Genomic DNA, 22115 nt, shown 5'->3' on the forward strand with positions numbered 1-22115 from the left:
TATCTATCTATCTATCTATCTATCTATCTATCTATCTATCTATCTATCTATCTAATCTATGAAAGGCCTTCCAATGTAATTCCAGCCCAGATAGCTGGCTAGCACTCAGATAGCTGGCTGACTAGCTATAACAGGCCTTTAAATCCAGCTTCTTTCGCTTACGGCCAAACCACCTTGGGAACGCCTGATCTCGTCCGATCTCAGAAGCCAAGCAGGGTTGGGCTCAGTCAGTACCTAGATGGGAGACTGCCTGGGAATACTGAGTGCTGTAAGCTTTTTATTTTTGGGTTTCAGCCCCATTCATGAAGTGTCATTTAGCAGTTAGCTAGCATAATAAAGGATCTATCTATCTATCTATCTATCTATCTATCTATCTATCTATCTATCTATCTATCTATCTATCTATCTATCTATCTATCTATCTATCTATCTATCTATCTATCTATCTATCTATCTATCTATCTATCTAATCTATGAAAGGCCTTCCAATGTAATTCCAGCCCAGATAGCTGGCTAGCACTCAGATAGCTGGCTGACTAGCTATAACAGGCCTTTAAATCCAGCTTCTTTCGCTTACGGCCAAACCACCTTGGGAACGCCTGATCTCGTCCGATCTCAGAAGCCAAGCAGGGTTGGGCTCAGTCAGTACCTAGATGGGAGACTGCCTGGGAATACTGAGTGCTGTAAGCTTTTTATTTTTGAGTTTCAGCCCCATTCATGAAGTGTCATTTAGCAGTTAGCTAGCATAATAAAGGATCTATCTATCTATCTATCTATCTATCTATCTATCTATCTATCTATCTATCTATCTATCTATCTATCTATCTATCTATCTATCTATCTATCTATCTATCTATCTATCTATCTATCTATCTATCTATCTAATCTATGAAAGGCCTTCCAATGTAATTCCAGCCCAGATAGCTGGCTAGCACTCAGATAGCTGGCTGACTAGCTATAACAGGCCTTTAAATCCAGCTTCTTTCGCTTACGGCCAAACCGCCTTGGGAACGCCTGATCTCGTCCGATCTCAGAAGCCAAGCAGGGTTGGGCTCAGTCAGTACCTAGATGGGAGACTGCCTGGGAATACTGAGTGCTGTAAGCTTTTTATTTTTGGGTTTCAGCCCCATTCATGAAGTGTCATTTAGCAGTTAGCTAGCATAATAAAGGATCTATCTATCTATCTATCTATCTATCTATCTATCTATCTATCTATCTATCTATCTATCTATCTATCTATCTATCTATCTATCTATCTATCTATCTATCTATCTATCTATCTATCTATCTATCTATCTATCTATCTATCTATCTAATCTATGAAAGGCCTTCCAATGTAATTCCAGCCCAGATAGCTGGCTAGCACTCAGATAGCTGGCTGACTAGCTATAACAGGCCTTTAAATCCAGCTTCTTTCGCTTACGGCCAAACCACCTTGGGAACGCCTGATCTCGTCCGATCTCAGAAGCCAAGCAGGGTTGGGCTCAGTCAGTACCTAGATGGGAGACTGCCTGGGAATACTGAGTGCTGTAAGCTTTTTATTTTTGAGTTTCAGCCCCATTCATGAAGTGTCATTTAGCAGTTAGCTAGCATAATAAAGGAACTATCTATCTATCTATCTATCTATCTATCTATCTATCTATCTATCTATCTATCTATCTATCTATCTATCTATCTATCTATCTATCTATCTATCTATCTATCTATCTATCTATCTATCTATCTATCTAATCTATGAAAGGCCTTCCAATGTAATTCCAGCCCAGATAGCTGGCTAGCACTCAGATAGCTGGCTGACTAGCTATAACAGGCCTTTAAATCCAGCTTCTTTCGCTTACGGCCAAACCACCTTGGGAACGCCTGATCTCGTCCGATCTCAGAAGCCAAGCAGGGTTGGGCTCAGTCAGTACCTAGATGGGAGACTGCCTGGGAATACTGAGTGCTGTAAGCTTTTTATTTTTGAGTTTCAGCCCCATTCATGAAGTGTCATTTAGCAGTTAGCTAGCATAATAAAGGATCTATCTATCTATCTATCTATCTATCTATCTATCTATCTATCTATCTATCTATCTATCTATCTATCTATCTATCTATCTATCTATCTATCTATCTATCTATCTATCTATCTATCTAATCTATGAAAGGCCTTCCAATGTAATTCCAGCCCAGATAGCTGGCTAGCACTCAGATAGCTGGCTGACTAGCTATAACAGGCCTTTAAATCCAGCTTCTTTCGCTTACGGCCAAACCGCCTTGGGAACGCCTGATCTCGTCCGATCTCAGAAGCCAAGCAGGGTTGGGCTCAGTCAGTACCTAGATGGGAGACTGCCTGGGAATACTGAGTGCTGTAAGCTTTTTATTTTTGGGTTTCAGCCCCATTCATGAAGTGTCATTTAGCAGTTAGCTAGCATAATAAAGGATCTATCTATCTATCTATCTATCTATCTATCTATCTATCTATCTATCTATCTATCTATCTATCTATCTATCTATCTATCTATCTATCTATCTATCTATCTATCTATCTATCTATCTATCTATCTATCTATCTATCTATCTATCTAATCTATGAAAGGCCTTCCAATGTAATTCCAGCCCAGATAGCTGGCTAGCACTCAGATAGCTGGCTGACTAGCTATAACAGGCCTTTAAATCCAGCTTCTTTCGCTTACGGCCAAACCACCTTGGGAACGCCTGATCTCGTCCGATCTCAGAAGCCAAGCAGGGTTGGGCTCAGTCAGTACCTAGATGGGAGACTGCCTGGGAATACTGAGTGCTGTAAGCTTTTTATTTTTGAGTTTCAGCCCCATTCATGAAGTGTCATTTAGCAGTTAGCTAGCATAATAAAGGAACTATCTATCTATCTATCTATCTATCTATCTATCTATCTATCTATCTATCTATCTATCTATCTATCTATCTATCTATCTATCTATCTATCTATCTATCTATCTATCTATCTAATCTATGAAAGGCCTTCCAATGTAATTCCAGCCCAGATAGCTGGCTAGCACTCAGATAGCTGGCTGACTAGCTATAACAGGCCTTTAAATCCAGCTTCTTTCGCTTACGGCCAAACCACCTTGGGAACGCCTGATCTCGTCCGATCTCAGAAGCCAAGCAGGGTTGGGCTCAGTCAGTACCTAGATGGGAGACTGCCTGGGAATACTGAGTGCTGTAAGCTTTTTATTTTTGAGTTTCAGCCCCATTCATGAAGTGTCATTTAGCAGTTAGCTAGCATAATAAAGGATCTATCTATCTATCTATCTATCTATCTATCTATCTATCTATCTATCTATCTATCTATCTATCTATCTATCTATCTATCTATCTATCTATCTATCTATCTATCTATCTATCTATCTATCTATCTATCTATCTATCTATCTATCTAATCTATGAAAGGCCTTCCAATGTAATTCCAGCCCAGATAGCTGGCTAGCACTCAGATAGCTGGCTGACTAGCTATAACAGGCCTTTAAATCCAGCTTCTTTCGCTTACGGCCAAACCGCCTTGGGAACGCCTGATCTCGTCCGATCTCAGAAGCCAAGCAGGGTTGGGCTCAGTCAGTACCTAGATGGGAGACTGCCTGGGAATACTGAGTGCTGTAAGCTTTTTATTTTTGGGTTTCAGCCCCATTCATGAAGTGTCATTTAGCAGTTAGCTAGCATAATAAAGGATCTATCTATCTATCTATCTATCTATCTATCTATCTATCTATCTATCTATCTATCTATCTATCTATCTATCTATCTATCTATCTATCTATCTATCTATCTATCTATCTATCTATCTATCTATCTATCTATCTATCTATCTATCTATCTATCTAATCTATGAAAGGCCTTCCAATGTAATTCCAGCCCAGATAGCTGGCTAGCACTCAGATAGCTGGCTGACTAGCTATAACAGGCCTTTAAATCCAGCTTCTTTCGCTTACGGCCAAACCACCTTGGGAACGCCTGATCTCGTCCGATCTCAGAAGCCAAGCAGGGTTGGGCTCAGTCAGTACCTAGATGGGAGACTGCCTGGGAATACTGAGTGCTGTAAGCTTTTTATTTTTGAGTTTCAGCCCCATTCATGAAGTGTCATTTAGCAGTTAGCTAGCATAATAAAGGAACTATCTATCTATCTATCTATCTATCTATCTATCTATCTATCTATCTATCTATCTATCTATCTATCTATCTATCTATCTATCTATCTATCTATCTATCTATCTATCTATCTATCTAATCTATGAAAGGCCTTCCAATGTAATTCCAGCCCAGATAGCTGGCTAGCACTCAGATAGCTGGCTGACTAGCTATAACAGGCCTTTAAATCCAGCTTCTTTCGCTTACGGCCAAACCACCTTGGGAACGCCTGATCTCGTCCGATCTCAGAAGCCAAGCAGGGTTGGGCTCAGTCAGTACCTAGATGGGAGACTGCCTGGGAATACTGAGTGCTGTAAGCTTTTTATTTTTGAGTTTCAGCCCCATTCATGAAGTGTCATTTAGCAGTTAGCTAGCATAATAAAGGATCTATCTATCTATCTATCTATCTATCTATCTATCTATCTATCTATCTATCTATCTATCTATCTATCTATCTATCTATCTATCTATCTATCTATCTATCTATCTATCTATCTATCTATCTATCTATCTATCTATCTATCTATCTAATCTATGAAAGGCCTTCCAATGTAATTCCAGCCCAGATAGCTGGCTAGCACTCAGATAGCTGGCTGACTAGCTATAACAGGCCTTTAAATCCAGCTTCTTTCGCTTACGGCCAAACCACCTTGGGAACGCCTGATCTCGTCCGATCTCAGAAGCCAAGCAGGGTTGGGCTCAGTCAGTACCTAGATGGGAGACTGCCTGGGAATACTGAGTGCTGTAAGCTTTTTATTTTTGGGTTTCAGCCCCATTCATGAAGTGTCATTTAGCAGTTAGCTAGCATAATAAAGGATCTATCTATCTATCTATCTATCTATCTATCTATCTATCTATCTATCTATCTATCTATCTATCTATCTATCTATCTATCTATCTATCTATCTATCTATCTATCTATCTATCTATCTATCTATCTATCTAATCTATGAAAGGCCTTCCAATGTAATTCCAGCCCAGATAGCTGGCTAGCACTCAGATAGCTGGCTGACTAGCTATAACAGGCCTTTAAATCCAGCTTCTTTCGCTTACGGCCAAACCACCTTGGGAACGCCTGATCTCGTCCGATCTCAGAAGCCAAGCAGGGTTGGGCTCAGTCAGTACCTAGATGGGAGACTGCCTGGGAATACTGAGTGCTGTAAGCTTTTTATTTTTGAGTTTCAGCCCCATTCATGAAGTGTCATTTAGCAGTTAGCTAGCATAATAAAGGATCTATCTATCTATCTATCTATCTATCTATCTATCTATCTATCTATCTATCTATCTATCTATCTATCTATCTATCTATCTATCTATCTATCTATCTATCTATCTATCTATCTATCTATCTATCTATCTATCTATCTAATCTATGAAAGGCCTTCCAATGTAATTCCAGCCCAGATAGCTGGCTAGCACTCAGATAGCTGGCTGACTAGCTATAACAGGCCTTTAAATCCAGCTTCTTTCGCTTACGGCCAAACCGCCTTGGGAACGCCTGATCTCGTCCGATCTCAGAAGCCAAGCAGGGTTGGGCTCAGTCAGTACCTAGATGGGAGACTGCCTGGGAATACTGAGTGCTGTAAGCTTTTTATTTTTGGGTTTCAGCCCCATTCATGAAGTGTCATTTAGCAGTTAGCTAGCATAATAAAGGATCTATCTATCTATCTATCTATCTATCTATCTATCTATCTATCTATCTATCTATCTATCTATCTATCTATCTATCTATCTATCTATCTATCTATCTATCTATCTATCTATCTATCTATCTATCTATCTAATCTATGAAAGGCCTTCCAATGTAATTCCAGCCCAGATAGCTGGCTAGCACTCAGATAGCTGGCTGACTAGCTATAACAGGCCTTTAAATCCAGCTTCTTTCGCTTACGGCCAAACCACCTTGGGAACGCCTGATCTCGTCCGATCTCAGAAGCCAAGCAGGGTTGGGCTCAGTCAGTACCTAGATGGGAGACTGCCTGGGAATACTGAGTGCTGTAAGCTTTTTATTTTTGAGTTTCAGCCCCATTCATGAAGTGTCATTTAGCAGTTAGCTAGCATAATAAAGGAACTATCTATCTATCTATCTATCTATCTATCTATCTATCTATCTATCTATCTATCTATCTATCTATCTATCTATCTATCTATCTATCTATCTATCTATCTATCTATCTATCTATCTATCTATCTATCTAATCTATGAAAGGCCTTCCAATGTAATTCCAGCCCAGATAGCTGGCTAGCACTCAGATAGCTGGCTGACTAGCTATAACAGGCCTTTAAATCCAGCTTCTTTCGCTTACGGCCAAACCACCTTGGGAACGCCTGATCTCGTCCGATCTCAGAAGCCAAGCAGGGTTGGGCTCAGTCAGTACCTAGATGGGAGACTGCCTGGGAATACTGAGTGCTGTAAGCTTTTTATTTTTGAGTTTCAGCCCCATTCATGAAGTGTCATTTAGCAGTTAGCTAGCATAATAAAGGATCTATCTATCTATCTATCTATCTATCTATCTATCTATCTATCTATCTATCTATCTATCTATCTATCTATCTATCTATCTATCTATCTATCTATCTATCTATCTATCTATCTATCTAATCTATGAAAGGCCTTCCAATGTAATTCCAGCCCAGATAGCTGGCTAGCACTCAGATAGCTGGCTGACTAGCTATAACAGGCCTTTAAATCCAGCTTCTTTCGCTTACGGCCAAACCGCCTTGGGAACGCCTGATCTCGTCCGATCTCAGAAGCCAAGCAGGGTTGGGCTCAGTCAGTACCTAGATGGGAGACTGCCTGGGAATACTGAGTGCTGTAAGCTTTTTATTTTTGGGTTTCAGCCCCATTCATGAAGTGTCATTTAGCAGTTAGCTAGCATAATAAAGGATCTATCTATCTATCTATCTATCTATCTATCTATCTATCTATCTATCTATCTATCTATCTATCTATCTATCTATCTATCTATCTATCTATCTATCTATCTATCTATCTATCTATCTATCTATCTATCTATCTATCTATCTATCTATCTATCTAATCTATGAAAGGCCTTCCAATGTAATTCCAGCCCAGATAGCTGGCTAGCACTCAGATAGCTGGCTGACTAGCTATAACAGGCCTTTAAATCCAGCTTCTTTCGCTTACGGCCAAACCACCTTGGGAACGCCTGATCTCGTCCGATCTCAGAAGCCAAGCAGGGTTGGGCTCAGTCAGTACCTAGATGGGAGACTGCCTGGGAATACTGAGTGCTGTAAGCTTTTTATTTTTGAGTTTCAGCCCCATTCATGAAGTGTCATTTAGCAGTTAGCTAGCATAATAAAGGAACTATCTATCTATCTATCTATCTATCTATCTATCTATCTATCTATCTATCTATCTATCTATCTATCTATCTATCTATCTATCTATCTATCTATCTATCTATCTATCTAATCTATGAAAGGCCTTCCAATGTAATTCCAGCCCAGATAGCTGGCTAGCACTCAGATAGCTGGCTGACTAGCTATAACAGGCCTTTAAATCCAGCTTCTTTCGCTTACGGCCAAACCACCTTGGGAACGCCTGATCTCGTCCGATCTCAGAAGCCAAGCAGGGTTGGGCTCAGTCAGTACCTAGATGGGAGACTGCCTGGGAATACTGAGTGCTGTAAGCTTTTTATTTTTGAGTTTCAGCCCCATTCATGAAGTGTCATTTAGCAGTTAGCTAGCATAATAAAGGATCTATCTATCTATCTATCTATCTATCTATCTATCTATCTATCTATCTATCTATCTATCTATCTATCTATCTATCTATCTATCTATCTATCTATCTATCTATCTATCTATCTATCTATCTATCTATCTATCTATCTATCTAATCTATGAAAGGCCTTCCAATGTAATTCCAGCCCAGATAGCTGGCTAGCACTCAGATAGCTGGCTGACTAGCTATAACAGGCCTTTAAATCCAGCTTCTTTCGCTTACGGCCAAACCACCTTGGGAACGCCTGATCTCGTCCGATCTCAGAAGCCAAGCAGGGTTGGGCTCAGTCAGTACCTAGATGGGAGACTGCCTGGGAATACTGAGTGCTGTAAGCTTTTTATTTTTGGGTTTCAGCCCCATTCATGAAGTGTCATTTAGCAGTTAGCTAGCATAATAAAGGATCTATCTATCTATCTATCTATCTATCTATCTATCTATCTATCTATCTATCTATCTATCTATCTATCTATCTATCTATCTATCTATCTATCTATCTATCTATCTATCTATCTATCTATCTATCTATCTAATCTATGAAAGGCCTTCCAATGTAATTCCAGCCCAGATAGCTGGCTAGCACTCAGATAGCTGGCTGACTAGCTATAACAGGCCTTTAAATCCAGCTTCTTTCGCTTACGGCCAAACCACCTTGGGAACGCCTGATCTCGTCCGATCTCAGAAGCCAAGCAGGGTTGGGCTCAGTCAGTACCTAGATGGGAGACTGCCTGGGAATACTGAGTGCTGTAAGCTTTTTATTTTTGAGTTTCAGCCCCATTCATGAAGTGTCATTTAGCAGTTAGCTAGCATAATAAAGGATCTATCTATCTATCTATCTATCTATCTATCTATCTATCTATCTATCTATCTATCTATCTATCTATCTATCTATCTATCTATCTATCTATCTATCTATCTATCTATCTATCTAATCTATGAAAGGCCTTCCAATGTAATTCCAGCCCAGATAGCTGGCTAGCACTCAGATAGCTGGCTGACTAGCTATAACAGGCCTTTAAATCCAGCTTCTTTCGCTTACGGCCAAACCGCCTTGGGAACGCCTGATCTCGTCCGATCTCAGAAGCCAAGCAGGGTTGGGCTCAGTCAGTACCTAGATGGGAGACTGCCTGGGAATACTGAGTGCTGTAAGCTTTTTATTTTTGGGTTTCAGCCCCATTCATGAAGTGTCATTTAGCAGTTAGCTAGCATAATAAAGGATCTATCTATCTATCTATCTATCTATCTATCTATCTATCTATCTATCTATCTATCTATCTATCTATCTATCTATCTATCTATCTATCTATCTATCTATCTATCTATCTATCTATCTAATCTATGAAAGGCCTTCCAATGTAATTCCAGCCCAGATAGCTGGCTAGCACTCAGATAGCTGGCTGACTAGCTATAACAGGCCTTTAAATCCAGCTTCTTTCGCTTACGGCCAAACCACCTTGGGAACGCCTGATCTCGTCCGATCTCAGAAGCCAAGCAGGGTTGGGCTCAGTCAGTACCTAGATGGGAGACTGCCTGGGAATACTGAGTGCTGTAAGCTTTTTATTTTTGAGTTTCAGCCCCATTCATGAAGTGTCATTTAGCAGTTAGCTAGCATAATAAAGGAACTATCTATCTATCTATCTATCTATCTATCTATCTATCTATCTATCTATCTATCTATCTATCTATCTATCTATCTATCTATCTATCTATCTATCTATCTATCTATCTATCTATCTAATCTATGAAAGGCCTTCCAATGTAATTCCAGCCCAGATAGCTGGCTAGCACTCAGATAGCTGGCTGACTAGCTATAACAGGCCTTTAAATCCAGCTTCTTTCGCTTACGGCCAAACCACCTTGGGAACGCCTGATCTCGTCCGATCTCAGAAGCCAAGCAGGGTTGGGCTCAGTCAGTACCTAGATGGGAGACTGCCTGGGAATACTGAGTGCTGTAAGCTTTTTATTTTTGAGTTTCAGCCCCATTCATGAAGTGTCATTTAGCAGTTAGCTAGCATAATAAAGGATCTATCTATCTATCTATCTATCTATCTATCTATCTATCTATCTATCTATCTATCTATCTATCTATCTATCTATCTATCTATCTATCTATCTATCTATCTATCTATCTATCTATCTAATCTATGAAAGGCCTTCCAATGTAATTCCAGCCCAGATAGCTGGCTAGCACTCAGATAGCTGGCTGACTAGCTATAACAGGCCTTTAAATCCAGCTTCTTTCGCTTACGGCCAAACCACCTTGGGAACGCCTGATCTCGTCCGATCTCAGAAGCCAAGCAGGGTTGGGCTCAGTCAGTACCTAGATGGGAGACTGCCTGGGAATACTGAGTGCTGTAAGCTTTTTATTTTTGGGTTTCAGCCCCATTCATGAAGTGTCATTTAGCAGTTAGCTAGCATAATAAAGGATCTATCTATCTATCTATCTATCTATCTATCTATCTATCTATCTATCTATCTATCTATCTATCTATCTATCTATCTATCTATCTATCTATCTATCTATCTATCTATCTATCTATCTATCTAATCTATGAAAGGCCTTCCAATGTAATTCCAGCCCAGATAGCTGGCTAGCACTCAGATAGCTGGCTGACTAGCTATAACAGGCCTTTAAATCCAGCTTCTTTCGCTTACGGCCAAACCACCTTGGGAACGCCTGATCTCGTCCGATCTCAGAAGCCAAGCAGGGTTGGGCTCAGTCAGTACCTAGATGGGAGACTGCCTGGGAATACTGAGTGCTGTAAGCTTTTTATTTTTGAGTTTCAGCCCCATTCATGAAGTGTCATTTAGCAGTTAGCTAGCATAATAAAGGATCTATCTATCTATCTATCTATCTATCTATCTATCTATCTATCTATCTATCTATCTATCTATCTATCTATCTATCTATCTATCTATCTATCTATCTATCTATCTATCTATCTATCTATCTATCTAATCTATGAAAGGCCTTCCAATGTAATTCCAGCCCAGATAGCTGGCTAGCACTCAGATAGCTGGCTGACTAGCTATAACAGGCCTTTAAATCCAGCTTCTTTCGCTTACGGCCAAACCGCCTTGGGAACGCCTGATCTCGTCCGATCTCAGAAGCCAAGCAGGGTTGGGCTCAGTCAGTACCTAGATGGGAGACTGCCTGGGAATACTGAGTGCTGTAAGCTTTTTATTTTTGGGTTTCAGCCCCATTCATGAAGTGTCATTTAGCAGTTAGCTAGCATAATAAAGGATCTATCTATCTATCTATCTATCTATCTATCTATCTATCTATCTATCTATCTATCTATCTATCTATCTATCTATCTATCTATCTATCTATCTATCTATCTATCTATCTATCTATCTATCTATCTATCTATCTAATCTATGAAAGGCCTTCCAATGTAATTCCAGCCCAGATAGCTGGCTAGCACTCAGATAGCTGGCTGACTAGCTATAACAGGCCTTTAAATCCAGCTTCTTTCGCTTACGGCCAAACCACCTTGGGAACGCCTGATCTCGTCCGATCTCAGAAGCCAAGCAGGGTTGGGCTCAGTCAGTACCTAGATGGGAGACTGCCTGGGAATACTGAGTGCTGTAAGCTTTTTATTTTTGAGTTTCAGCCCCATTCATGAAGTGTCATTTAGCAGTTAGCTAGCATAATAAAGGAACTATCTATCTATCTATCTATCTATCTATCTATCTATCTATCTATCTATCTATCTATCTATCTATCTATCTATCTATCTATCTATCTATCTATCTATCTATCTATCTATCTATCTATCTATCTAATCTATGAAAGGCCTTCCAATGTAATTCCAGCCCAGATAGCTGGCTAGCACTCAGATAGCTGGCTGACTAGCTATAACAGGCCTTTAAATCCAGCTTCTTTCGCTTACGGCCAAACCACCTTGGGAACGCCTGATCTCGTCCGATCTCAGAAGCCAAGCAGGGTTGGGCTCAGTCAGTACCTAGATGGGAGACTGCCTGGGAATACTGAGTGCTGTAAGCTTTTTATTTTTGAGTTTCAGCCCCATTCATGAAGTGTCATTTAGCAGTTAGCTAGCATAATAAAGGATCTATCTATCTATCTATCTATCTATCTATCTATCTATCTATCTATCTATCTATCTATCTATCTATCTATCTATCTATCTATCTATCTATCTATCTATCTATCTATCTATCTATCTATCTATCTAATCTATGAAAGGCCTTCCAATGTAATTCCAGCCCAGATAGCTGGCTAGCACTCAGATAGCTGGCTGACTAGCTATAACAGGCCTTTAAATCCAGCTTCTTTCGCTTACGGCCAAACCACCTTGGGAACGCCTGATCTCGTCCGATCTCAGAAGCCAAGCAGGGTTGGGCTCAGTCAGTACCTAGATGGGAGACTGCCTGGGAATACTGAGTGCTGTAAGCTTTTTATTTTTGGGTTTCAGCCCCATTCATGAAGTGTCATTTAGCAGTTAGCTAGCATAATAAAGGATCTATCTATCTATCTATCTATCTATCTATCTATCTATCTATCTATCTATCTATCTATCTATCTATCTATCTATCTATCTATCTATCTATCTATCTATCTATCTATCTATCTATCTAATCTATGAAAGGCCTTCCAATGTAATTCCAGCCCAGATAGCTGGCTAGCACTCAGATAGCTGGCTGACTAGCTATAACAGGCCTTTAAATCCAGCTTCTTTCGCTTACGGCCAAACCACCTTGGGAACGCCTGATCTCGTCCGATCTCAGAAGCCAAGCAGGGTTGGGCTCAGTCAGTACCTAGATGGGAGACTGCCTGGGAATACTGAGTGCTGTAAGCTTTTTATTTTTGAGTTTCAGCCCCATTCATGAAGTGTCATTTAGCAGTTAGCTAGCATAATAAAGGATCTATCTATCTATCTATCTATCTATCTATCTATCTATCTATCTATCTATCTATCTATCTATCTATCTATCTATCTATCTATCTATCTATCTATCTATCTATCTATCTATCTATCTATCTATCTATCTAATCTATGAAAGGCCTTCCAATGTAATTCCAGCCCAGATAGCTGGCTAGCACTCAGATAGCTGGCTGACTAGCTATAACAGGCCTTTAAATCCAGCTTATTTCGCTTACGGCCAAACCGCCTTGGGAACGCCTGATCTCGTCCGATCTCAGAAGCCAAGCAGGGTTGGGCTCAGTCAGTACCTAGATGGGAGACTGCCTGGGAATACTGAGTGCTGTAAGCTTTTTATTTTTGGGTTTCAGCCCCATTCATGAAGTGTCATTTAGCAGTTAGCTAGCATAATAAAGGATCTATCTATCTATCTATCTATCTATCTATCTATCTATCTATCTATCTATCTATCTATCTATCTATCTATCTATCTATCTATCTATCTATCTATCTATCTATCTATCTATCTATCTATCTATCTAATCTATGAAAGGCCTTCCAATGTAATTCCAGCCCAGATAGCTGGCTAGCACTCAGATAGCTGGCTGACTAGCTATAACAGGCCTTTAAATCCAGCTTCTTTCGCTTACGGCCAAACCACCTTGGGAACGCCTGATCTCGTCCGATCTCAGAAGCCAAGCAGGGTTGGGCTCAGTCAGTACCTAGATGGGAGACTGCCTGGGAATACTGAGTGCTGTAAGCTTTTTATTTTTGAGTTTCAGCCCCATTCATGAAGTGTCATTTAGCAGTTAGCTAGCATAATAAAGGAACTATCTATCTATCTATCTATCTATCTATCTATCTATCTATCTATCTATCTATCTATCTATCTATCTATCTATCTATCTATCTATCTATCTATCTATCTATCTATCTATCTATCTATCTATCTATCTATCTATCTATCTATCTATCTATCTATCTATCTATCTATCTATCTATCTATCTATCTATCTATCTATCTATCTATCTATCTATCTATCTATCTATCTATCTATCTATCTATCTATCTATCTATCTATCTATCTATCTATCTATCTATCTATCTATCTATCTATCTATCTATCTATCTATCTATCTATCTATCTATCTATCTATCTATCTATCTATCTATCTATCTATCTATCTATCTATCTATCTATCTATCTATCTATCTATCTATCTATCTATCTATCTATCTATGAAAGGCCTTCCAATGTAATTCCAGCCCAGATAGCTGGCTAGCACTCAGATAGCTGGCTGACTAGCTATAACAGGCCTTTAAATCCAGCTTCTTTCGCTTACGGCCAAACCACCTTGGGAACGCCTGATCTCGTCCGATCTCAGAAGCCAAGCAGGGTTGGGCTCAGTCAGTACCTAGATGGGAGACTGCCTGGGAATACTGAGTGCTGTAAGCTTTTTATTTTTGGGTTTCAGCCCCATTCATGAAGTGTCATTTAGCAGTTAGCTAGCATAATAAAGGATCTATCTATCTATCTATCTATCTATCTATCTATCTATCTATCTATCTATCTATCTATCTATCTATCTATCTATCTATCTATCTATCTATCTATCTATCTATCTATCTATCTATCTATCTATCTATCTATCTATCTATCTATCTATCTATCTAATCTATGAAAGGCCTTCCAATGTAATTCCAGCCCAGATAGCTGGCTAGCACTCAGATAGCTGGCTGACTAGCTATAACAGGCCTTTAAATCCAGCTTCTTTCGCTTACGGCCAAACCACCTTGGGAACGCCTGATAGCGACATCTACTGGTGACAGGAAGTGACCTTTGAACTGCAGTTTGGGAGGGAAAGGCTCTCCCACACCTTTTCTTTGTTTGGTTATCTTTTGTCTTTTGACAGAGAATTGTATATTGAATAAGTTTATTTTCAGTTTTCTTTTTTAGCTCCCCGGCAGCTTTACTGCTTGGGGAGCCAGTATTTACTTTTTCTTTTCTTTAAAAAAAAAAAAAAAAAAAAAAATGGATGGAACAAACGGCATGAATTCAGTAATGAAAACAGGACAACGGATAAAGGATCACCCAACAAACACTTTGTTACAGATGGATGGATTACAAGGCTTCGACACGGAAAAGGATCAACGGATAAAGAAAATGGACAGCCCAAAAAATGGAGATATTTCTGGGAAAGAAAATGGAATGGAAAATCATGGAGAAAACAAAAAAAGCAAGGAGACACAGAACAATGGACTTAATCTAAAACCAAAATACCAACGTGAGTACCTAAAAGAAGCAACGCTAATAATTGAACCGAGCACGACAAACGAAGAGTTAACAGTCAGTGATTTAATAAAAGAGCTGGACAAGATACTCGGACCAGGGAAACTAATAGGACTAAGACTAAGACAAAACAAGGAATTTGAAATAACTTTGGACAGTGAACAGTCGTGTGAGGTTTTATTAGATGGATTAACTATTAAAGGACATAACTATGAAATCAGAAAAATTTGTACAAAAGAAATGATGGTGTCTTTTTTAAACCTTCCAATTTATATAGAAGACTCAGATATCTTGAATAAACTGATGAAGTGGGGGGTAACCCCGATCCTCCCGATTCGTCGCCGCTTCTACCCAGGCACAACGGTAGCTGATGGAACAAGATTCATTAGAGTGAAGTTCCCGAAGGAAGTGGTTTCACTGCCCTACAGTGCAAGATTTGAAACTGGGGATGGTCCACAGTACTATCGGGTCATACATGACAAACAGGTCAAGGTCTGCAGACTCTGCATGAGCCCAGGTCATGTGATGCGAAGCTGTCCCCAGTTCACATGCAGGGAGTGCCTGGAGCAGGGCCACTACGCCAGAGAATGCCAAGCAACAAGATGCCCTGACTGTAATAAGGCACTAATCCGCTGTGTCTGTGAAACAGAGGAAGAGATGGGTAAGCATGGAGAGGAAACAGCAGAGGGTGCGGGGACCCCCCCACAGAAGCAAACACAAGAAAACACAACTGAAGAAACAGCGCAAGCACATGAAGAAACGGCAGAAGAAACACCAAAGACAACAACAGAGGACAACACAGCACAAGAACAACAACAAGCTCAACATACAGAATGTGATGACGACAAAGACCAACAGACAAAAGGAGAAGAAAACACACAAACAGCAGAAGGAGAAGACAGCATGGACTGGGCACAGCAGTATAACCAAGAGGAACAAATGGAAATAGTAAGAAATGATCAGATTAAATCAAAAGACACTACAAAAGATGTAAAGAAAATACACTACTTAACAAAAAACATGAAAAGTGGTAAAAAACAGCTAAATATAGTAAAGGTACTAGAAAAACAGAAGAAAAGAAGGCAAGAAATCAAAGAGAAAATGGGAAAAAAGAGGGAGGAAGAGTTACTATCAGAAGAGAAAAAATGAATGTAAACCTATTAAAACTATTCATTCTTCTTATGTTGAGTATAGTGACAATTAACATAAGAGGATTAAGCTGTTTACAAAAATTAGAGAAGCTAAAAACACAAACAGAAAAAGCAGACATAATATGTTTACAGGAAACAATGTGGGATGAAAAAATAGTAGAATGTTTTAAACAAAAGTGGAATGGTGATATATTTTTTAACAATGATACAAAAAGGAAAAGAGGAGTAGCAACACTAATCAAAAAAGAAGTAGGGAATAAAATAGAGGAATTGTATAAAGACAAAGAAGGTCGGCTTTTGGTTTTAAAAGTAACATTAGAAGATGAACAGTTTGTTTTATGTAATTTGCATGCACCTAATGAAGAATATAGTAAAAAGGCATTTTATAATAACTTAGACATCTTAATGGAAAAATGGAACAATGTGATTTTAATTGGTGATTTTAACACAGTTTTAAATAGAATTGATATAGACAGTGCAATGATATATAAAGAAGACAAAGGCAGAGACAGTTTAAATAAAATAATACAAAAATATTGTCTGGTAGATGTCTGGAGAAGACGAAACAAGGGAACAATTGACTTTTCCAGAAGACAAACAGTGCAAGGAAGTTTGAAACAAAGTAGAATAGACTTCTTTCTAAGTAACAAAGATATAGAAAATAATGTAAAAAGAACTTTTTATAAAAAAACCACACTGAGTGACCATGAGTTTTTATTTATTCACATAGATATGGACAAAATAGAAAGAGGAAAAGGTGTATGGGTTTTAAATACAGATATTTTAAAAAACAGTTTGTACAAAATAGAAGTAGAAAACATCATAGTAAATAGCATTAAAGATAAACTTTTTATCAACGAAAAATTGTTATGGTGGGACAATCTAAAGTTACAAATAAAAAACTACACAATAGAACACAGCAAAAAATTACAAAGAATGAAAAGAGCCAACGAAAATATGATACACAAAAAATTACAATATGAACTAGCTAAAGTAGCTACAGGAGCAGGGGACTTAAACAAAGTGCTAAATCTAGAAGAAGAACTGAAAAATATAGAAGAACAAAAATACAGGGGAGCAATGATAAGAAGTAGAATAAAATATATGATAGAGGGAGAAAAGTGCAACAAATTCTTTTTTAACCTAGAAAAGACAAAACAAAAAGCAAACATAATTAAAAGTATTTTAAAAAATGACACAATAGAAGTAAAAGAAACAAATGAAATATTAAAAACAGTTGCAGACTTTTATAAAAACATGTTTCAAAAAGAAGGAGTAAATAATACAGACAAGCAATTTTTATTAAATCATATAAAAAAAAAAGTGCCAGAGGAAGACAAAGTGATGTGCAACAAAGACATAACAGAAGAAGAAATAGAAGAAGCAATATCACAGTTAAATAGTGGTAAAAGTCCAGGGCTGGACGGCCTACCAAGCGAATTTTACAAGGTTTTTAAAAGTGTTTTAACTCCGATTTTACTAGAAGTTTTTAATGAGATTCAACAAAAAGGAGAACTAAGTAGGAGTATGAAATTAGGAATGATAAAAATTTTATATAAGAAAAACGGAGATAAAAGACTTTTAAAACATTACAGACCAATCAGCATGCTTAACACGGATTATAAAATAATAGCAAAAATTTTAGCAAACAGGTTAAAAAAAGTATTACCAGGAGTAATAACAACAACCCAAGCGTACGGAGTGTTGAATAGAGACATCTCAGACACGGTGAGTAACATCAGGGATATAATATGGCACATGAAGGAAAATAAAAAAACAGGATACATAGTAAGCATAGACTTTGAAAAAGCCTTCGACAGAGTAGAACATGAATATTTATTTAATTTAATAGAAACATTTGAATTTGGAAGCATTTTTGTACAGTGGCTGAGATGTCTCTATTCAAATATACACAGTTGTGTAAAGATTAATGGTTTTTTAACAAAGTTTATACCAATAACAAGATCAATAAGGCAAGGATGTCCTCTGTCAGCGCTGCTATATACATTAGCAGCAGAACCCCTGGGTTTGGCTATCAGTGCTGACAGAGAAACAAAAGGGATCTTATTAACAAAAGAACATAAAATATTTCAGTATGCAGACGACACAACACTAACACTAAGGGACGTTAAGAGCATTCAGAAAGCTATGGAGACTTTTGAAAAATACTGTAAAGGGACAGGAGCCAGAGTTAATAAAGAAAAAACGGTTTACATGAAAATAGGGAACACAGACTCAAAACCTACAGAAATACAATTTAAAGAGGTAACACAGCTTAAAATCTTGGGAATCAGAATGGGGGAAAATGAAATCAAAGCAAGGGATGAAATTTGGGAGGAGATTTTAAAAAAGATGGAAAACAGATTACATTTTTGGAAACAGAGAGAAGTATTTTTAAAAGGGAAGGTACTGATTTTAAACACACTGTTTTTATCCAAAGCTTGGTATGCTCTTAATGTCACTAGTACACCTCATTGGGTGTTAAAAAGAATAAAAGCGATCGTTTTAAACTTTTTATGGGATGGGAAACCGGCAAAAATTGCATACGACACTTTAATAGGGCCAGTAGAGCAAGGAGGACTCAAACTTTTAGATGTTTTTACAAGAATAAAAGCACTGAGAATTAAAATGGTAAGAAAATTTTTAAATCAAGATGAACAAGCATGGAAGGAATGCTTTAGAGAAATAATGAACAAATGTGGAGGAGGAGGGATGGATTTTAATGTTTTAAGCATGAAAATGAATGAGCAAATGACACAAAACATACCAGAGTTTTACAAAGAAGTTTTTAGAGCATGGAGAGATTTAATGGATTTTTTAGATATAGAGGTAAAAGAAAGGAACCAGTTTTTAAACCAGCCGCTGTTTTTTAACCCAATGATTTTAAATGAGGGCAGAGAGCTATTTTTTAGAGACTGGTTCCAAGCAGGGGTGCGCCAAGTAAAAGATGTTTTATATGAAGTTAGATCAGGATTTCTACCCACGCAAGCAATATACGATGCACTAGAAACCAACGAGAACACAGTTAACAAAACCCAAGTTCAAAATAACTATGAAAAATTAAAAAAAGCAATACCGGAGGATTGGATAAGTGAAATTGAAAAACATATAGGGAAAAAAGAAACAAGTGAAAACTTAATTTGGAACATCAAAGTAAAAATGAAAAATGAAACAATTCCAATTGAAAGCTGTACCTTGAAAAAAATATACACTGTTTTAATACAAAAAGCGTGGGTGGAACCAAGAGCAAAAGAATACTGGAGAAGGCTGTTCCCAAACCTAGAAGCAGAAGATATTTTTAAAAATACTAGACAACATTTTAAAAATTTACAGCTTGAAAACTTTGATTTTCTTTTAAGACATAACTGTATTTTTAATGAAATGAGAATGTGCAAAATAGGACTAGCAGAAGACGCCAAATGTAAAGTATGTTTTAAAGAAGATGAAGGACTCAAACACATGTTTTTTAACTGTGAACAATTAAAATGTTTTTTAACAAAAATAAAGAAAATAACAACAGCATTTTTAAACAAGAAACAAGAGGAACAGACTGAATGGCAACCCCTGTTTTTATTTGGTTTTAATGGAAAAACAAAAAACACATTTGCATTAAACATAATTTTAGCTGAGGCCAAACAAGCAATAATAAAAAGGAAAAATATTGCAAAGCATAAAGGAAATGTCATATCTGTATGTGATGTGTTTGAAAATAAACTGAAAAAAACATTCAAGGACCTATTAGACTATTTTAACATGATAGGCGAACCAGAAACTTTTTATGCTTTAATTGTAAATAACAACCCATTTGTAGAAGTAGATTGGGAAAAGGTGCAACTCAAATTACCCAAATGTATTTAATTAATATAATTTAATTTATTTAAGTCGAATTTTAATGTATTTATGAAATGATATTAACTTTAATTAAAAAAGAAGAAGAAAAAAAAAATCTCGTCCGATCTCAGAAACCAAGCAGGGTTGGGCTCAGTCAGTACCTAGATGGGAGACTGCCTGGGAATACTGAGTGCTGTAAGCTTTTTATTTTTGAGTTTCAGCCCCATTCATGAAGTGTCATTTAGCAGTTAGCTAGCATAATAAAGGATCTATCTATCTATCTATCTATCTATCTATCTATCTATCTATCTATCTATCTATCTATCTATCTATCTATCTATCTATCTATCTATCTATCTATCTATCTATCTATCTATCTATCTATCTATCTATCTATCTATCTATCTATCTATCTATCTATCTATCTATCTATCTAATCTATGAAAGGCCTTCCAATGTAATTCCAGCCCAGATAGCTGGCTAGCACTCAGATAGCTGGCTGACTAGCTATAACAGGCCTTTAAATCCAGCTTCTTTCGCTTACGGCCAAACCACCTTGGGAACGCCTGATCTCGTCCGATCTCAGAAGCCAAGCAGGGTTGGGCTCAGTCAGTACCTAGATGGGAGACTGCCTGGGAATACTGAGTGCTGTAAGCTTTTTATTTTTGGGTTTCAGCCCCATTCATGAAGTGTCATTTAGCAGTTAGCTAGCATAATAAAGGATCTATCTATCTATCTATCTATCTATCTATCTATCTATCTATCTATCTATCTATCTATCTATCTATCTATCTATCTATCTATCTATCTATCTATCTATCTATCTATCTATCTATCTATCTATCTATCTATCTATCTAATCTATGAAAGGCCTTCCAATGTAATTCCAGCCCAGATAGCTGGCTAGCACTCAGATAGCTGGCTGACTAGCTATAACAGGCCTTTAAATCCAGCTTCTTTCGCTTACGGCCAAACCACCTTGGGAACGCCTGATCTCGTCCGATCTCAGAAGCCAAGCAGGGTTGGGCTCAGTCAGTACCTAGATGGGAGACTGCCTGGGAATACTGAGTGCTGTAAGCTTTTTATTTTTGAGTTTCAGCCCCATTCATGAAGTGTCATTTAGCAGTTAGCTAGCATAATAAAGGATCTATCTATCTATCTATCTATCTATCTATCTATCTATCTATCTATCTATCTATCTATCTATCTATCTATCTATCTATCTATCTATCTATCTATCTATCTATCTATCTATCTATCTATCTATCTATCTAATCTATGAAAGGCCTTCCAATGTAATTCCAGCCCAGATAGCTGGCTAGCACTCAGATAGCTGGCTGACTAGCTATAACAGGCCTTTAAATCCAGCTTCTTTCGCTTACGGCCAAACCACCTTGGGAATGCCTGATCTCGTCCGATCTCAGAAGCCAAGCAGGGTTGGGCTCAGTCAGTACCTAGATGGGAGACTGCCTGGGAATACTGAGTGCTGTAAGCTTTTTATTTTTGAGTTTCAGCCCCATTCATGAAGTGTCATTTAGCAGTTAGCTAGCATAATAAAGGATCTATCTATCTATCTATCTATCTATCTATCTATCTATCTATCTATCTATCTATCTATCTATCTATCTATCTATCTATCTATCTATCTATCTATCTATCTATCTATCTATCTATCTATCTATCTATCTATCTATCTATCTATCTAATCTATGAAAGGCCTTCCAATGTAATTCCAGCCCAGATAGCTGGCTAGCACTCAGATAGCTGGCTGACTAGCTATAACAGGCCTTTAAATCCAGCTTCTTTCGCTTACGGCCAAACCACCTTGGGAACGCCTGATCTCGTCCGATCTCAGAAGCCAAGCAGGGTTGGGCTCAGTCAGTACCTAGATGGGAGACTGCCTGGGAATACTGAGTGCTGTAAGCTTTTTATTTTTGAGTTTCAGCCCCATTCATGAAGTGTCATTTAGCAGTTAGCTAGCATAATAAAGGATCTATCTATCTATCTATCTATCTATCTATCTATCTATCTATCTATCTATCTATCTATCTATCTATCTATCTATCTATCTATC

At 38.1% G+C, this 22115-nt stretch overlaps 38 non-coding genes across 38 annotated transcripts; all 38 read left to right on the top strand.

The window, feature by feature from the left end:
• The first annotated feature begins 156 nt into the window (after nt 1-156).
• LOC134315935 (5S ribosomal RNA) lies at nt 157-275 on the top strand. The gene has a single exon (XR_010012987.1). It is a non-coding gene; the product is annotated as a 5S ribosomal RNA (ribosomal RNA).
• Nucleotides 276-571: 296 nt separating this feature from the next.
• LOC134315936 (5S ribosomal RNA) lies at nt 572-690 on the top strand. The gene has a single exon (XR_010012988.1). It is a non-coding gene; the product is annotated as a 5S ribosomal RNA (ribosomal RNA).
• Nucleotides 691-986: 296 nt separating this feature from the next.
• Nucleotides 987-1105, top strand: LOC134315989 (5S ribosomal RNA). The gene has a single exon (XR_010013039.1). It is a non-coding gene; the product is annotated as a 5S ribosomal RNA (ribosomal RNA).
• A 312-nt stretch (nt 1106-1417) lies between these two features.
• On the top strand, nt 1418-1536 carry LOC134315937 (5S ribosomal RNA). The gene has a single exon (XR_010012989.1). It is a non-coding gene; the product is annotated as a 5S ribosomal RNA (ribosomal RNA).
• A 296-nt stretch (nt 1537-1832) lies between these two features.
• LOC134315938 (5S ribosomal RNA) lies at nt 1833-1951 on the top strand. The gene has a single exon (XR_010012990.1). It is a non-coding gene; the product is annotated as a 5S ribosomal RNA (ribosomal RNA).
• A 284-nt stretch (nt 1952-2235) lies between these two features.
• Nucleotides 2236-2354, top strand: LOC134315990 (5S ribosomal RNA). The gene has a single exon (XR_010013040.1). It is a non-coding gene; the product is annotated as a 5S ribosomal RNA (ribosomal RNA).
• Nucleotides 2355-2666: 312 nt separating this feature from the next.
• On the top strand, nt 2667-2785 carry LOC134315939 (5S ribosomal RNA). The gene has a single exon (XR_010012991.1). It is a non-coding gene; the product is annotated as a 5S ribosomal RNA (ribosomal RNA).
• Nucleotides 2786-3065: 280 nt separating this feature from the next.
• LOC134315940 (5S ribosomal RNA) lies at nt 3066-3184 on the top strand. Its single transcript, XR_010012992.1, has one exon. It is a non-coding gene; the product is annotated as a 5S ribosomal RNA (ribosomal RNA).
• Nucleotides 3185-3496: 312 nt separating this feature from the next.
• On the top strand, nt 3497-3615 carry LOC134315991 (5S ribosomal RNA). Its single transcript, XR_010013041.1, has one exon. It is a non-coding gene; the product is annotated as a 5S ribosomal RNA (ribosomal RNA).
• A 320-nt stretch (nt 3616-3935) lies between these two features.
• On the top strand, nt 3936-4054 carry LOC134315942 (5S ribosomal RNA). Its single transcript, XR_010012994.1, has one exon. It is a non-coding gene; the product is annotated as a 5S ribosomal RNA (ribosomal RNA).
• Nucleotides 4055-4338: 284 nt separating this feature from the next.
• On the top strand, nt 4339-4457 carry LOC134315943 (5S ribosomal RNA). The gene has a single exon (XR_010012995.1). It is a non-coding gene; the product is annotated as a 5S ribosomal RNA (ribosomal RNA).
• Nucleotides 4458-4769: 312 nt separating this feature from the next.
• On the top strand, nt 4770-4888 carry LOC134315944 (5S ribosomal RNA). Its single transcript, XR_010012996.1, has one exon. It is a non-coding gene; the product is annotated as a 5S ribosomal RNA (ribosomal RNA).
• Nucleotides 4889-5184: 296 nt separating this feature from the next.
• On the top strand, nt 5185-5303 carry LOC134315945 (5S ribosomal RNA). Its single transcript, XR_010012997.1, has one exon. It is a non-coding gene; the product is annotated as a 5S ribosomal RNA (ribosomal RNA).
• Nucleotides 5304-5607: 304 nt separating this feature from the next.
• Nucleotides 5608-5726, top strand: LOC134315992 (5S ribosomal RNA). The gene has a single exon (XR_010013042.1). It is a non-coding gene; the product is annotated as a 5S ribosomal RNA (ribosomal RNA).
• Nucleotides 5727-6022: 296 nt separating this feature from the next.
• Nucleotides 6023-6141, top strand: LOC134315946 (5S ribosomal RNA). Its single transcript, XR_010012998.1, has one exon. It is a non-coding gene; the product is annotated as a 5S ribosomal RNA (ribosomal RNA).
• A 296-nt stretch (nt 6142-6437) lies between these two features.
• On the top strand, nt 6438-6556 carry LOC134315948 (5S ribosomal RNA). The gene has a single exon (XR_010013000.1). It is a non-coding gene; the product is annotated as a 5S ribosomal RNA (ribosomal RNA).
• Nucleotides 6557-6840: 284 nt separating this feature from the next.
• On the top strand, nt 6841-6959 carry LOC134315993 (5S ribosomal RNA). Its single transcript, XR_010013043.1, has one exon. It is a non-coding gene; the product is annotated as a 5S ribosomal RNA (ribosomal RNA).
• Nucleotides 6960-7279: 320 nt separating this feature from the next.
• On the top strand, nt 7280-7398 carry LOC134315949 (5S ribosomal RNA). Its single transcript, XR_010013001.1, has one exon. It is a non-coding gene; the product is annotated as a 5S ribosomal RNA (ribosomal RNA).
• A 276-nt stretch (nt 7399-7674) lies between these two features.
• Nucleotides 7675-7793, top strand: LOC134315950 (5S ribosomal RNA). The gene has a single exon (XR_010013002.1). It is a non-coding gene; the product is annotated as a 5S ribosomal RNA (ribosomal RNA).
• A 308-nt stretch (nt 7794-8101) lies between these two features.
• LOC134315951 (5S ribosomal RNA) lies at nt 8102-8220 on the top strand. Its single transcript, XR_010013003.1, has one exon. It is a non-coding gene; the product is annotated as a 5S ribosomal RNA (ribosomal RNA).
• A 296-nt stretch (nt 8221-8516) lies between these two features.
• On the top strand, nt 8517-8635 carry LOC134315952 (5S ribosomal RNA). The gene has a single exon (XR_010013004.1). It is a non-coding gene; the product is annotated as a 5S ribosomal RNA (ribosomal RNA).
• A 280-nt stretch (nt 8636-8915) lies between these two features.
• LOC134315994 (5S ribosomal RNA) lies at nt 8916-9034 on the top strand. The gene has a single exon (XR_010013044.1). It is a non-coding gene; the product is annotated as a 5S ribosomal RNA (ribosomal RNA).
• A 284-nt stretch (nt 9035-9318) lies between these two features.
• Nucleotides 9319-9437, top strand: LOC134315954 (5S ribosomal RNA). The gene has a single exon (XR_010013006.1). It is a non-coding gene; the product is annotated as a 5S ribosomal RNA (ribosomal RNA).
• A 284-nt stretch (nt 9438-9721) lies between these two features.
• On the top strand, nt 9722-9840 carry LOC134315955 (5S ribosomal RNA). Its single transcript, XR_010013007.1, has one exon. It is a non-coding gene; the product is annotated as a 5S ribosomal RNA (ribosomal RNA).
• A 284-nt stretch (nt 9841-10124) lies between these two features.
• Nucleotides 10125-10243, top strand: LOC134315956 (5S ribosomal RNA). The gene has a single exon (XR_010013008.1). It is a non-coding gene; the product is annotated as a 5S ribosomal RNA (ribosomal RNA).
• A 288-nt stretch (nt 10244-10531) lies between these two features.
• Nucleotides 10532-10650, top strand: LOC134315958 (5S ribosomal RNA). Its single transcript, XR_010013009.1, has one exon. It is a non-coding gene; the product is annotated as a 5S ribosomal RNA (ribosomal RNA).
• Nucleotides 10651-10942: 292 nt separating this feature from the next.
• LOC134315995 (5S ribosomal RNA) lies at nt 10943-11061 on the top strand. Its single transcript, XR_010013045.1, has one exon. It is a non-coding gene; the product is annotated as a 5S ribosomal RNA (ribosomal RNA).
• A 300-nt stretch (nt 11062-11361) lies between these two features.
• On the top strand, nt 11362-11480 carry LOC134315959 (5S ribosomal RNA). The gene has a single exon (XR_010013010.1). It is a non-coding gene; the product is annotated as a 5S ribosomal RNA (ribosomal RNA).
• Nucleotides 11481-11772: 292 nt separating this feature from the next.
• LOC134315960 (5S ribosomal RNA) lies at nt 11773-11891 on the top strand. The gene has a single exon (XR_010013011.1). It is a non-coding gene; the product is annotated as a 5S ribosomal RNA (ribosomal RNA).
• Nucleotides 11892-12183: 292 nt separating this feature from the next.
• Nucleotides 12184-12302, top strand: LOC134315961 (5S ribosomal RNA). Its single transcript, XR_010013012.1, has one exon. It is a non-coding gene; the product is annotated as a 5S ribosomal RNA (ribosomal RNA).
• A 284-nt stretch (nt 12303-12586) lies between these two features.
• LOC134315962 (5S ribosomal RNA) lies at nt 12587-12705 on the top strand. The gene has a single exon (XR_010013013.1). It is a non-coding gene; the product is annotated as a 5S ribosomal RNA (ribosomal RNA).
• A 296-nt stretch (nt 12706-13001) lies between these two features.
• Nucleotides 13002-13120, top strand: LOC134315996 (5S ribosomal RNA). Its single transcript, XR_010013046.1, has one exon. It is a non-coding gene; the product is annotated as a 5S ribosomal RNA (ribosomal RNA).
• Nucleotides 13121-13412: 292 nt separating this feature from the next.
• LOC134315963 (5S ribosomal RNA) lies at nt 13413-13531 on the top strand. The gene has a single exon (XR_010013014.1). It is a non-coding gene; the product is annotated as a 5S ribosomal RNA (ribosomal RNA).
• Nucleotides 13532-14106: 575 nt separating this feature from the next.
• Nucleotides 14107-14225, top strand: LOC134315964 (5S ribosomal RNA). Its single transcript, XR_010013015.1, has one exon. It is a non-coding gene; the product is annotated as a 5S ribosomal RNA (ribosomal RNA).
• A 6354-nt stretch (nt 14226-20579) lies between these two features.
• Nucleotides 20580-20698, top strand: LOC134315966 (5S ribosomal RNA). The gene has a single exon (XR_010013017.1). It is a non-coding gene; the product is annotated as a 5S ribosomal RNA (ribosomal RNA).
• Nucleotides 20699-21002: 304 nt separating this feature from the next.
• Nucleotides 21003-21121, top strand: LOC134315967 (5S ribosomal RNA). The gene has a single exon (XR_010013018.1). It is a non-coding gene; the product is annotated as a 5S ribosomal RNA (ribosomal RNA).
• Nucleotides 21122-21417: 296 nt separating this feature from the next.
• Nucleotides 21418-21536, top strand: LOC134315399 (5S ribosomal RNA). The gene has a single exon (XR_010012550.1). It is a non-coding gene; the product is annotated as a 5S ribosomal RNA (ribosomal RNA).
• Nucleotides 21537-21848: 312 nt separating this feature from the next.
• Nucleotides 21849-21967, top strand: LOC134315968 (5S ribosomal RNA). Its single transcript, XR_010013019.1, has one exon. It is a non-coding gene; the product is annotated as a 5S ribosomal RNA (ribosomal RNA).
• The last annotated feature ends 148 nt before the right edge of the window (nt 21968-22115 follow it).

Source organism: Trichomycterus rosablanca, chromosome 5, assembly GCF_030014385.1.
Source record: "Trichomycterus rosablanca isolate fTriRos1 chromosome 5, fTriRos1.hap1, whole genome shotgun sequence".
Classification (NCBI taxonomy): domain Eukaryota; kingdom Metazoa; phylum Chordata; class Actinopteri; order Siluriformes; family Trichomycteridae; genus Trichomycterus; species Trichomycterus rosablanca.